Genomic DNA, 14,292 nt, shown 5'->3' on the forward strand with positions numbered 1-14,292 from the left:
CTCAATACTGGGTAGGGTTCATATGTGAAGGCTCTCGGCACTAGTCGCGTTTATTATGGAATGCATACACAGTTACCTGTGCAAAGAAGCTACTTAGTCTCTGCTAGCTCTCAGACTACAACTATCAGTCCCACCCACCTACTTACTCCCTTGCAACAGAACACATCTACCAGTCAGATTTCTGTACCCCGGGTCATGAACCCCCTTCTCTTAAAATATGCTCCTTGGCCTAGACGCCTCAGTCAAGGGAAACATCCTCCCTGTGTCTAGCCTGTCAGGTCCTTTCAGAACTCTGTTAAATTCAGTGAGATCTCCTGTTCATCAAAACTCTAGAGAAGACAGTCTCAGTTTATAAAAACACAAAATGCTGGCAGAACTCAGCAGGCCAGTCTATGGGAGGATACTACCTCCTCCCATAGATGCTGTCTGACCTGCTGAGTTCTGCCAGCATTTTGTGTTTTTATTTATTTCCTGTATCGGCAGATTCACTCATGTAGTCTCAGTTTAACACCTTCTCAGTCTCTCCTCAACCCATCAGTGAAACCAGTCTAGTAAATCCTGGCTTCATTCCCTTCAGGACAAGCGCAGCTTTTAGTGTCAAGCACAGAAACAGACCCTTTGCCCATCTAGTCCATACCAAACTATGATTTTGCCGAATCCCATTGACCGTAACTGGACCATAGCCTTCCCATCCCTTTAATCTTCCCTTAACTGTTCAAATTGAAGCTCCATCCACACTTTGGACTATTTTTGGACAGAAGGTTGGCCGATTGGCAAAAGGCAAAGAGTGGGGGCAAAGATCCCCGTTCTGAAGGAACCGGTCACAAGCGGTCAATGTTGGGCCCATTACTTCTCACGTCATATGTGAATGATCTGTATGATGGAATTGATGAACGTGTGGCCAAGTCTGCGGATGAACGAAGACAGGTGGAGGGGCAGGCAGTGAGGACTTAGACCGATTAGCAGAATGTGCAGATGGAATACAGCGCAGGGAAGTGTATTGCCATGCACTTTGGTAGAAGGAAATAAAGGTGAAAACTATTTACCAAACAGGGAACGTATTCAGAAATCAGGGGTGCAAAGGGAATCTGGAGTCCTCGTGCAGGATTCCCTTAGGGTTAGCATTTATTTCCAGAGGACTGGAATATAAAAGCAAGGATGTAATGCTGATGCTTTATAAGGTGTTGAACAGATTGAATTTGGAGTATGTGAATGGTTGTGGGCCCTTATCTAGGAAAGGAAGTGCTAGATTTGGAGAGTGCAGAGGAGGCTTATGAAAATTATCCCAGAAATGAATTGGTTAATATGTAAGGAAAGTTTAGTGGCTCTGCAGCTATAGTCACTGGAGTTTAGAAGAATGAGAGAGGGGTCTCATTGAAACTTACCATATATTGAAATGCCTACATTGAGTGGGCGTGCAAAGGATGTTTCCAACAGTGGGGGGGGGGGTCTTGGACCAGAGGGCACAGCCTCAGAATAGAAGGACGTCCTGTTAGAATAGAGATAAGGAGGAGTTTCTTTGACCAGAGGGTGATAAATCTGTGGAATAGATTGCCTCAGACAGCTGTATACTTAAAGTGGAGATTGACAGGTTCTTGATTAGTAAGGGCATGAAAGTTTATGGGGAGAGGCAGGAGAATGGAGCTGAATGGATAAGAAGTCAGCCATGATGGAATGGTGGAGCAGACTTGATGGGCTGAATGGCCTAATACTGCTCCTGTGTCTTATGGTCTTCTGATTTAATGATACAGAGACATCCGTTCAAATCCCATCGGAAGGGCTTAAACTGTCAATTAAATAACCAGCTTTTAAAAAAGAATTTGTGTCAATAACGGTGAAATTGAAATTACCAGATTATTGTTGACCTCCATCTAGTTCAAATCCATTGAAGTGACATCCCCTTAGAACTAAGATGAGGAGGAATTTCTTCAGAGATTCAAAGATTCAAAGTACATTTATTATCAAAGTAAGGAGAGAGAATACCACCCTGACATTCATCTTCTCACATTCAGCCATGAAAGAAACATCATGGAACCCGTTCAAGAAAGGGTCGAGTCAGGAACGTTCACCAGTTAATCCGAAAGGAGACCAATCCTGACACCACGCGCCAGTCAAGGATGGCTGACTGGCTGGTGCGACACGGTAAAAAAAAATCAAACCAGGAGTGCAGTATTCACTTCAACATCACGCCGCTAGTCCTCTGAAGGCCATTCTTCGGTAAAGCTCCCCAGACCACATCAATCGCCCTGATCAAATCGCTCAAAAACAGCAGAAACCAAGTTACAAGAATCCAGGAACATGAGCCACAAAGTCACACAAAATGAGCCCACAGCCTATCCAATCAATCGTTGCAACACGGATTCCAAGCCTCCTGCGGTTTCCTCTGACAGCAAGTAGCAAGAGAGCACCCATCAAACACGGGCAGATGGTGCTGAACACCCACCCGTCCTCATCGACTTCAACCTTACTGACACCTCAATTGGAGAGAAGCCATGGAGTCTATAAGACCATCAAATATTGGAGCAGAATGAGGCCATTTGGCCTATCGTGTCTGCTCTGCCATTTCACCATGGCTGATCCAATTTTCCCTCTCAGCCCCACTCTCCTGCCTTCTCCCCTTGTCCCTTCATCCCCTGACTAAAGAAGAATCTGTCTATCCCTGCCTTAAATATACTGAACGACTTGGCCTCTACACTGCTGTGGCATAGAATTCCACAGATTCACCACTCTCTGGCTAAAGAAATTCCTCCTCATCTCAATTCTAAAAGGATGTCCTCTATTCTGAGTCTGTCTCCTCTAGTCTTAGGCTCCCCCCCAATAAAGGAAATATCCTCTCCATATCCATTCTGTCAAAGCCTTCCAACATTCGATAGGTTTCAATGAGGTCTAACTTCCACATTCTTCTAACTTCCAGTGAGTACAGGCCCAGAGCAATCAAACACTTCTCGTATCATAAGCCTTTCAACCTGGAATTTGTTTGCGAGCCTCCTTTGATCCCTCTCCAATGTCAGCACAACCTTTTTTAGATAAGAGGCCCAAACCTGCTCAAAAGTGAGGCCTCACCAGTGCTTTATAAAGCCTCAACTTTACATCCTTGCTTTTATATTCTAGTCACCTCAAAATTAATGTTGACATTGTATTTGCCTTCCTCACCATCAACTCAACTTCCAAATTAATCTTCAGGGAATCCTGAAGAAGGACTCCCAAGTTCCTTTGCACCTCGGAATTTTGAATTTTCTCTGCATTTAAAAAATAGTCTATGCTTTTATTTCTTCTACCAAAGTGCATGATCAAACACTTCCCAACATTGTATTCCATCTGCGTCTCTTTTCCCATTCTGCTAATCTATCTAAGTCCTTCTGTAGCCTCTTTGTGTCCTCAAAACTATCTGCCCCCTCCCCCTATCTTCGTATTATCTGCAAACTTGGCTGCAAGACAATCAATTCTGTCATCCAAGACATTGACATGTAAGATAAAAATAATCAGTCCCAACACAGGCCCCTGTGGAACACCACTAGTCACCAGCAGCCAATCAGAAAAGGCTCCCTTTATTTTCACTCTTTGCCTCCTGCCAATCAGCCAATGTTTTATCTTTCATGTAATACCATGGCCTCTTAACTTGTTAAGCAGTCTCATGTGTGTCACCTTATCAATAGCCTTCTGAAAATCCAAGAACACAACATCCACTGCTTCTCCTTTATCCATCCTGCTTGATCTTTCTTTAAAGAATTCCAACAGATCTGTCAGGCAAGATTTTCCCTTGAGGAAACCATGCTGACCACGGCCTATTTTATCACATGCCTCCAAGTACCCTGAGACTGCAACCTTAGTAATTGATTCCAACATCTTCCCAACCACTGAGTTCAGAGTAACTGGCCTATAATTTCCTTTCTTCTGCCTCTCTCTATTCTGGAGGAGTGGAGTAACATTTGAAATTTTCCAGTCCTCCAGATCCATGCCAGAATCAATTGATTCTTGAAAGAGTACTACTCATATCTCCACAATCTCTTCAGCCACCTCTTTCGGAGGTCCATGTGACTTATCTACCTTCAGACCTTTCAGTTTCCCAAGAACCTTCTCCCTAGTAATGGCAACTTCACACACTACTGTTTCCCAACACTCTCAAACTTCGGGCATACTGCTAGTATCTTCCACAGTGAAGCCTGTTGCAGAGCACTTATCCAGTTCATCCACCATTTCCTTGTTCCCCCATTACTACCTCTCCAGCATCATTTTCCAGCAGTCTAACATCTACTCTCACCTCTCTTTTACACTTTATATATCTGAAGAAACATTTGGTATCCTCTTTAATATTATTGGCTAGCTTACCTTTGTATCCCATCTTGTCATTCTTTATGACTATTTAGTTTCCTTCTGTTGCTTTTTAAAAGTTTCCCAATCCTCTAACTTCCCACTAATTTTTGCTCTATTAGATGCCCTCTCTTTGGCTTTTATGTTGGCCTTGACTTCTCTTGTCAGCCTCAGTTGTGTCATCCTGCCTTCAGAAGACATCTAGTTCTTTGTGATGTATATAACCTGCACCTTCCGAATTGCTCCCAGCAATTCCAGCCATTGCTGCTCTTCCACCTTCCCTGCCAATGTCCTTTTCCGATCAATTTTGGCCAGCTCCTCTCTCATACCTCTGTAATTCCCATTATTCCGCTGCAATACTGGGACATCTGACTTCAGCTTCCTCTTCTCAAATTGCAAGGTGAATTTTGATCAAAGCTACAGGGAAGTAAATAGCCACCCCAAAGTTACAGGAGGTGAGTAGCTGGGTGACTGTCAGGAGAAATGGAAATAGGCAGTTAGAGCAGAGCACCCCTGTGGCCATTCCACTCAAAAATAACTATACCACTTTGGATACTTTTGTGGGGGATGACCTCCCGGGAGAATGCCACAGCAACCGAGTTACAGTCACTGAGCATGGGTCCATGGTGCAGAAGGGAAATGAGAGAAGAATGGAGTGGTAGTGACAGGGGACTCAATAGTGAGGGGAACAGACAGGAGATCCTGTGGACGTGAACAGGACACCTGGATGGTGTGTTGCCTCCTTGGAGCCAGGGTCAGGGATGGCTCAGATCATGTCCACAACATTTTGGAGAGGGAGGGAGAGCAACCAGATGTCTTGGTACATATTTGTACCAGTGACATAGGAAGGAAAAGCAAAGAGGTCCTGAAAAGAGAATCTAGAGAGCTAGATAGAAAGCTGAGAAGTAGGACCTCCCAGGTAATAATTTCTGGATTGCTGCCTGTGCCACGCACCAGTAGAAATGGATGATGTGGCAGATAAATGCATGGCTGAGAAGCTGGTGCAGGGAGCAGGGCTTCAGATTCTTGGATCACTGGGATCTCTTCTGGGGGAGGTATGATCTGTTCAAAAGTGACGGGTTGCACCTGAACCCGAGGGGGCTAATATTCTCATGGGCAGGTTTGTTAGAGCTGTTGGGGAGTGTTTAAGCTAATTTGGCAGGGGGGTGGGAGTCGGAGTGAAGGGACTCAGGATAGGACGGATGGTAAAAAAGTAAAGATAGTGTGCAGTCAGACTGTCAGGAAGGGCAGGCAGATGATGGGACTTAGTTGCAGCCAATAGGCTGAGTATCAAAACATTAGGGATGCAGAATCAGAAAGGATAGCAAATACGGTACTCAAGGTGTTGTGTCTAAATGCGCGTAGTATAAGAAATAAGGTGGATGATCTTGTTGCAATATTACAGATTGCCAGGTACAATATTGTAGCTATCACTGAACCGTGGCTGAAGGATGGTTGTAGTTGGGAGCTGAATGTCCAAGGTTACACGTTATATCGGAGGGATAGGAAGGTAGGCAGAGGGGGTGGTGTGGCTCTACTGGTAAAGAATGGCATCAAATCAGTAGAAAGATGTGACATAGGATCGGAAGACTTTGAATCCTTGTGGGTTGATTTAAGAAACTACAAGGGTAAAAGGACATTGATGGCAGTTATATACAGGCCCTCTACAATGGCTGGGAGGTGGACCACAGATTACAGCAGGAAGTAGAAAAGGCGTGTCAAAAGGGCAATGTAATTGTAGTCATGGGAGATTTTAAACATACAGGTTGATTGGGAAAATTAGGTTGGTAATGGATCTCAAGAGAGTGAGGTTGTTGAATGCCTGAGAGAAGGCTTTTTAGAGCAGTTTGTCATTGAGCCTATTAGGGGATCAGCTATAATGGATTGGGTGTTATGTAATGAACCGGAGGCAATTAGGGAGCTTAAGGTAAAAGAACCCTTAGGAGCCAGCGATCGCAGTATGATTGAGTTCAACTTGAAATTTGATATGGAGTAAGTAAAGTCTGACATAGCAGTATTTCAGTGGAGTAAAGGAAATTACAGTGGTATGAGAGAGGAGTTGGCCAAAGTAAATTGGAAGGAACTGCTGGCAGGGATGTCAGCAAAACAGCAATGGTGTGCGTTTCTGGGGAAAATGAGAAAGGTGCAGGACATATGTATTCACAAATCAAGAAATACTCAAATGGTAAAATAGTACAACCATAGCTAACAGGGGAAGTCAAAGCTATTGTAAAAGCAAAAGAAAGGGCATACAACAAAGCAAAAATTAGTGGGAAGATAGAGGATTGGGAAGTTTTTTAAAAACCTACAGAGAGGAACTAAAGAATCATTAGAAGGGAAAAAATGAAATAAGAAAGCAAGCTAGCAAATAATATCAAAGTGGATAATAAAAGTTTTTTCAAGTATGTTAAACTTAAAAGAGAAATGAGAGTGGATATAGGGCCACAAGAAAATGAGGCAGGGGGAAATAATAACGGGGGACAAGGAGATGGCTGATGAACTAAATGAGTATTTTGCATCAGTCTTCACTGTGGAAGACACTAGCAGTATGCCTGATGTCATAGTATGTGAAGGAAGAGAAATGGGTGCACTTACTGTTACAAGGGAGAAGGTGCTCAAAAAGCTGAAAGACCTAAAGGTACATAAGTCACCCGGACCAGATGAACTACACCCTGGGGTTCTGAAAGAGGTAGCGTTAGAGATTGTAGTGCCATTAGAAATGATCTTTCAAAAATCATTGGACTCTGGCATGGTGTCAGAGGACTGGAAAATTACAAATGTCACTCCACTCTTTAAGAAAGGAGAAAGGCAGCAGAAAGGAAGTTTTAGACCAGTTAGCCTGACTTCAGTGGTTGGGAAGATTATATTAGAGTCAATGGTTAAGGATGAGGTGATGGAGTACTTGGTGACACACGACAAGATAGTACAAAGTCAGCATGGTTTCCTTGAGGGAAAATCCTGCCTGATGAACCTGTTGGAATTCTTTGAGGAGATTACAAGTAGGATAGATAAAGGGGATGCAGTGGATGTTGTATATTTGAATTTTCAGAAGTTCCTTTGAGAGGCTCTACACATGAGGCTGCTTACCAAATTAAGAGCCCATGGTATTACAGGAAAGTTACTAACATGGCTAGAGCATTGGCTGATTGGTAGGAGGCAGCGAGTGGGAATTAAATAATCCTTTTCTGGTTGGCTGCCAGTGACTAGTGGTGTTCCGCAGAGGTCGGTGTTGGGACCATTTCTTTTTATACTGTATGTCAATGATTTGGATGATGGAATAGATGGCTTTGTTGCCAAGCTTGCGGATGATACGAAGATTGGTGGAGGGGCAGGTAGTGTTGAGGAAATAGGTAGGATGCAGCAGGACTTAGATTAGGAGAATGGGCAAGAAACTGGCAAATGAAATATAATGTTGGTAAATGCATGGTCATGCACTTTGGTAGTAGAAATAAATGTGTGGACTATTTTCTAAACAGGTAGAAAATCCAAAAATCTGAGACGCAAAGAGACTTGGGAGTCCTTGTTAGATTAACTTGCAGGTTGAGTCTGTGGTGAGGAAGGCAAATGCCATGTTAGCATTCATTTCAAGAGGTCTAGAATACAAGAGCAAGGATGTGATGCTGAGGCTTTATAAGGCACTGGTGAAGCCTCACCTTGAGTATTGTGAATAGTTTTGGGCCCCTCAGCTTATAAAATGATGGGCTGTCATTAGAGAGGGTCCAGAGGAGGTTCACAAGGATGATTCCAGGAATGAATGGGTTATCATACGAGGAACCTTTGATAGCTCTGAGTCTGTACTCGCTGGAAATCATGAGGATGGGGAGGGGGTTTTCATTGAAACCTTTTGAGTGTTGAAAGGCCTAGACAGAGTAGATGTGGAAAGGATGTTTTCTATGGTGGGAGAGTCAAGGACAAGCGGGCATGGCCTCAGGATAAAGGGGTGCTCTTTCAAAACAGAGGTGAGGAGGAATTTCTTTAGCCAAAGGGTGGTGAATTTGTGGAATTTGTTGCCATATGGGTGTATTTAAGGCAGAGATTGATAGGTTCTTGATTGGATATGGCATCAAAGGTTACAAAGAGAAGGCCAGGAACTGGGGTTGAGAAGAAGAAAGGATCAGCCATGATTGAATGGTGGAGCAGACTCGATGGGCCAGATGGCCTAATTCTGCTCCTATGTCTTATGGTCTTATGGAATTATATCATATTCTAATCACTATCTCCTAAGGGTTCCTTTACCTTAACCTCTCTAATCAATTCCAGTTCATTGCATAACATCCATTCCAGAATAGCAGATCCCCTAATGGGCTCAACCACTAGCAGCTCTATAAAGCCATCTTGTAGGTGTTCTACAAATTCCCCCTCTTGGGATCTGGCACCAACCCAATTTTCCCAATCTGCCTGCATATTCAAATCCTCCATGACTTTCTCAACATTGTCCTGCATTTTCTAAATCCCATTGTAATTTGTAGACCACATCTTTACTACTGTTTGTGGGCTTGTATATAACTCCCATCAGGGACTTTTTTACCCTTGCAGTTGCCTAGCTCTACCCAACCCACAACAATTCAATGCCCTCCAACCCTGTGTCACCTCTTTCTAATGATTTGATTTCACATTTTACCAATAGAGCCATGCCAACCCTTCTGCCTACTTGCCCATCCTTTCGATACAATGTGTATTCTTGGACATTAAGCTCCCAGCTATAATCTTCTTCCAGCCGTGATTCAGTGATGCCCACAACATCATACATGCCAATCTGTAACTCTGCTACAAGTTCAGCACCCTTATTCTGTATTCTGCATGCATTCAAATTTACACCATCAGTCGTTTATTCACCTTTTTCAATTTTGTCCGCCTTTTACACTGCAACTCATCCTGTTGACTGCAACTTTGCCCTATCATCAGCCTCTCCTTGCTAGCAGTCTCACGACATACCGCCTCTCTTTGTAAACCAAACATCCCATCCTTAGCACTATCACTCCAGTTCCCATCCCCATGCTAAATTACTTTAAACCCTCACGATCATGGGCTCATGCCCCAAATCCAGGCTTCTGGGCCTCCAGGCCACACAAGCTGCTCCAAACCTCACCAATCTCCCTCAGAGACAGTAAAGCACCAGATCAATTGGTCCAAAAACACACCTTCAAAATGTAAATCACAGGTTCCAATCACACTCAGCTTAGGAGTAGTGTCATATTTGAAAGAAGAAGTAAAATAAGTTGTTTTGTGACCTCTCTGCAGGACATCACCGTTCGTCATGTTGTTCCCAGGTGCCATTTTAAAGATCCCGAAGAGAGGGTGTGTGTGTGTGTGTGTGTGTGTGTGTGTGTGTGTGTGTGTGTGTGTGTGTGTGTGTGTGTGTGTGTGTGTGTGTGTGTGTGTGTGTGTGTGTGTGTGTGTGTGTGTGTGTGTGTGTGTGTCTGTTAACATTAAGCGTGTGTCTTCAGGCTCCTGTACCTCTTCCTTGATGGTAGCAATTAGAAGGGGGAATGTCCTGGGTGAGGGGGGTCCTTAATGATAGATTTTTGAGGCATCACCTTTTGAAAATGCCTTCTGTGCTGGAGAGGCCGGTGCCCGTGATGGAAATGGCTGAGTGAGCAACTTTCTGCAGTTTATCTCGATCCTGTGCAGTGGCATCTCCATATCAGACAGCGGTGAAACCAGATAGAGTGCTTTCCATGGTACATCTGTAGAAACTTGCGAGAGCCTTCAGTGACGTACTGAGTGTCCTCACATTCTTATGGAGAGAAGGGAGAATGGGGTTGTACGTAAAATTAACCTTGATTGAGTGGCAGAGAGAAACACTATGGGCCAAGTGGCCTAATTCTGCTCCTATCTCCTATTCCAAAAATAGAAAAATCAAAAACAATATTCTTTTACCCAAAAAGTTCTAACATTTTGCCATAGTAGCACAGCAGTTAGTGTGACTCTATTACAGCTCTTGGTGAGTATAATCTGGCATCCTCTGTAAGGAGTTTATACGTCCTCCCGTGAATGTGTGGGTTTCCTCCAGGTGCTCCGGTTTCCTCCCACAGTCCAAAGGCGTACCATTGGTAGGTTAATTGGTCATTGTAAATTGTTCTGTGATCAACCTAGGGTTTAATCAGTGGGTTGCTGAGCTGGAAGAGTCTGTTCCAAGTCGTCAAGTTACTTTTTATTGTAATTTCGACCTTAACTGCTGGTATAGTACACAGTAAAAACGAGACAATGTTTTTCAGGACCATGGTGCTACCTGAAACAGTACAAAAACTACACTGAACTAAGTAAAAACAACACAGAAGAAAAAAACTACACTAGACTACAGACCTACCCAGGACTGCATAAAGTGCACAAAACAGTTCAGGCATTACAATAAATAATAAACAAGACAATAGGCACAGTAGAGGGCAGTAAGTTGGTGTCAGTCCAGGCTCTGGGTATTAAGGAGTCTGATGGCTTGGGGGAAGAAACTGTTACATAGTCTGGTCGTGAGAGCCCGAATGCTCCACGTTGTATCTGTAAAATAAATTAAAAATAAAAGTATTTGAATGAGGGCAACAACATAAACTGAACACAAATATCTCTGCAAAAATAGAAGTGTTTGACATGGATGATATTTATCGAATAACAATCACACTCCATTTCCAAATTATCAGATGGCAATTGCTTTCCTCTATATACTGCAAAGCCGGGCATTGAACTTTGAAAATCTTCATTTTGTCTCTCAAATAATTGCAAATGTTTAACAAATTGAAAATGTGCCAAGCATAACTTAACCAACATAAAAATATCTGTGAATCTCAGAACAAAAGAGCGCAGACAAAATGCTGGAGGAACTTGGCAGGTCAGGCAGCTTCCACAGAAATGAACAAAAAGCCAACGTTTCAGGTTGAGACCCTTCTTCAGGACTGAAAGGAAGGGGGAAGATGCCAGAATAAAAAGGTACTGGGAGGGGAAAGAGGACAGCTAGAAGGTGATAAGTGATGCCAGGTGGGTGGGAAAGGTCAAGGGCTGGAGAGGAAGGAATCTGATATGAGAGGAGAGTGGGCCAGAGGAGAAAAGAGAGGAGGAGAGGATCCAGGGGGAGCTGATAAGCAGCTGAGAAGAAGTAAGGGGCCAGAGTAGAGAATGGAAGAAGAGGGGAAGGGGAGGGAAACTTTTTTATACCAGGAGAAATCAATATTCATGTCATCAGGTTTGAGGTTAAGTAGACTCTAAGCAAAAGAGGCTTTCAAGAGGCTCTAGATAAGTTTTGGAAGGAAATGTACATTGCATAGGCAGAGGGGGGTTAGCTCAGTTTGCATTTAGTTACCTATTTAATTCGTCCAGCACAATATCAAGGGCTAAAGAGCCTGAACCAGCTTTATGATCTATGTTCCATCTACTACTTAAGATTCAAAACGAGGAAATCTAGCTGTCACGAGGAAATCTACAGATGCTGGAAATTCAAGCAACACACACAAAATGCTGGTGGAACGCAGCAGGCCAGGCAGCATCTATAGGGAGAAGCACTGTCGACGTTTCAGGCCAAGACCCTTCCTCAGGACTCTCCCTTCCCCCCACCTTTAAAATCTACTCCTCAGCTCTTTTGCTCCAGTCCTGACAAAGGGTCTCGGCCCGAAACGTCGACAGTGCTTCTCCCTATAGACGCTGCCTGGCCTGCTGCGTTCCACCAGCATTTCGTGGGTGTTGCCTATATAGCTGTGGAGGTTTCCCATTCAGTCCAACAATGTCCACGTTCCGTAAATACTCATAACACAGATCACCAAAGCTTCATCTTCCTCGGGAGGCTGAAGAAATTAGGCATGTCCTTGTTGACTCTTAGCAATTTTTGTCAATGCACCAGTGAAGAAGTCCTTTCTGGCTGCAACACAAACAAAATGCTGGAGGAACTCAGCAGGCCAGGCAGCATCTGTGGAAAAAAGTACAGTTGGCGTTTTGGGCCGAAACCCTTCGGCAGGGCCAGAGCAAAAGAGCTAAGGAGCAGATTTTAAAGGTGGGGGGAAGGCAGAGACCATGGACTGACACGTCAGAATAGGATCGGGAAGTGGAATTGAAATGGGTGGCCACTGGGAGATCCCACTTCTTCTGGCGAACGGAGTGTAGATGCTCGGCAAAGCGGTTTCTCAATCTACGTCGGGTCTCACCGATGTACAGGACGCCACACCAGGAGCACTGAACTCAGTTAATGACCCCCCCAACAGCCTCACAGGTGAATTGTCACCTCACCTGGAAGGAGTGTTTAGGGCCTTGAATGGTAGCAAGGGAGGAGGTGAAGGGGCAGGCGTAGCACTTGTTCTGCTTGCAAGGATAAGAGCCAGGAGGGAGATCAGTGAGGAAGGCAAATGGATAAAGGAGTCGCATAGGGAGTGATCCCTGCAGAAAGCAGAAAGTTGGGGGGAGGGAAAGAAGTGCTTGTTGGTGGGATCCCATTGGAAGTGGCAGAAGTTTTGGAGAATTATATGCTGGACGCAGAGGCTGGTGTGGTGGTAGGTGAAGATGAGGAACCCTATCCCTGGTAGGGTGGTGGAAGGATGGGGTAAGTGGCGCCCATTTTAATTTCACTCTTCCGATTCCCATATGTCTATCCATGGCCTCCTCCACTGTTGTGATGAGGCCACATTTAGGTTGGAGGAACAAAAGCTTATATTCCATCTGGGTAGCCTCAAACCTGACGGCGTGAACATAAATTTCTCAATCTTCTAGTAATGCCCCCAAATCCCGCACCCCCCTTCCTTCCCCTTTTCCCTCTCTCACCTCATCTCAACAATCAACTTCCCAGCTCTTTATTTCATCCCCCTCCCTCCAAGTTTCACCTATCACGTTGTGTTTATCTCTCCTCTCCCCCCACCTTTTAAATCACTCCTCAGCATTTTTTCTCCAGTTCTGCTGAAGGGTTTCAGCCTGAAACGTCTACTGTTCTCTTTACCATAGATGCTCCCTGGCCTGTTGACTTCCCCCAGCGTTTTGTGTGCATTTCCAGCATCTGCAGATTTTCTCGTCCGTGCTTCCTGGATGCATCTCGGGTTGGTATGGCAACTACTCTGCCCGTGACCACAAGGAACTGAGGAGAATTGTGGTCACAGCTCAGCACATGACAGAAACCACTCTCCCCTCTATGGACTCTGTCTATTCTCACTGCCTCCGTAAAGCAGCCAACAGAATCAAAATCCCCACCCACCTGGACATCCACAAACAAGAGAAAATCTGCAGATGCTTGAAATCCAAGCAGCACGCACAAAAATGCTGGAGGAGCTCAGCAGGCCAGGGAGGCAGGCCCTGCTGAAGGGTCTCAGCCCGAAACCTCGTCAGTACTCAGATGCTGCCTGGCCTGCTGAGTTCCTCCAGCACTTTGTGTGTGCCACCTGGCCATAGGGCAGACGGTACAAAAGCCAGAGAGCCCATACCACTCGGCTCAGGGACAGCTTTTCCTCTGCTGACACACAGTACTGTGCAAAAGTCTTAGGCACATGCAAGTGTTATGCCGTTGGCCCCCTCCTTTGTGAAAATCGCAAGAACTCTAGTTAAGGGGGGTCAACTGACCCAAGAGAGAGAGACGTGCGGAAAACCACGTTCTCCCAAGAAGCAGAATAAAGGTGACTTTGACTATTGTCTCATGGAGACCACGTGAAAAGCCCTCGGGCAAAGTGGGCTGGTTGAGAGAGGGATCGCATTACCTGCAACTTGATTGACACCTGCGATCCCGTGAAGAAGTATAAAGGCGGGTCTGAAGGGAGGACCCTCAGACGCACCCAGCTGAAGCACCCAGACGCACCCAGTAGACACGAGATCGATTCCCGTGGGAGCGGGACGCCATTTTGAAGGAAGCCACGTGCGGTAGATTCCGAATTTGAATCTGTGGCTAAAACCAACGAAAGACTGCTTTTAAACAACCACGGGGAAGTCTGCTCCCCTGGTTCCAAGGATTTGCTCTGCCAAGACAACGGGCAAGTGTGTATCTTTTCTAAATCGTCTCTCTCTCTACAACGAGGAAAAGCCGGC

The sequence above is a fragment of the Hemitrygon akajei genome, chromosome 11 (assembly GCF_048418815.1).
Source record: "Hemitrygon akajei chromosome 11, sHemAka1.3, whole genome shotgun sequence".
NCBI lineage: Eukaryota > Metazoa > Chordata > Chondrichthyes > Myliobatiformes > Dasyatidae > Hemitrygon > Hemitrygon akajei.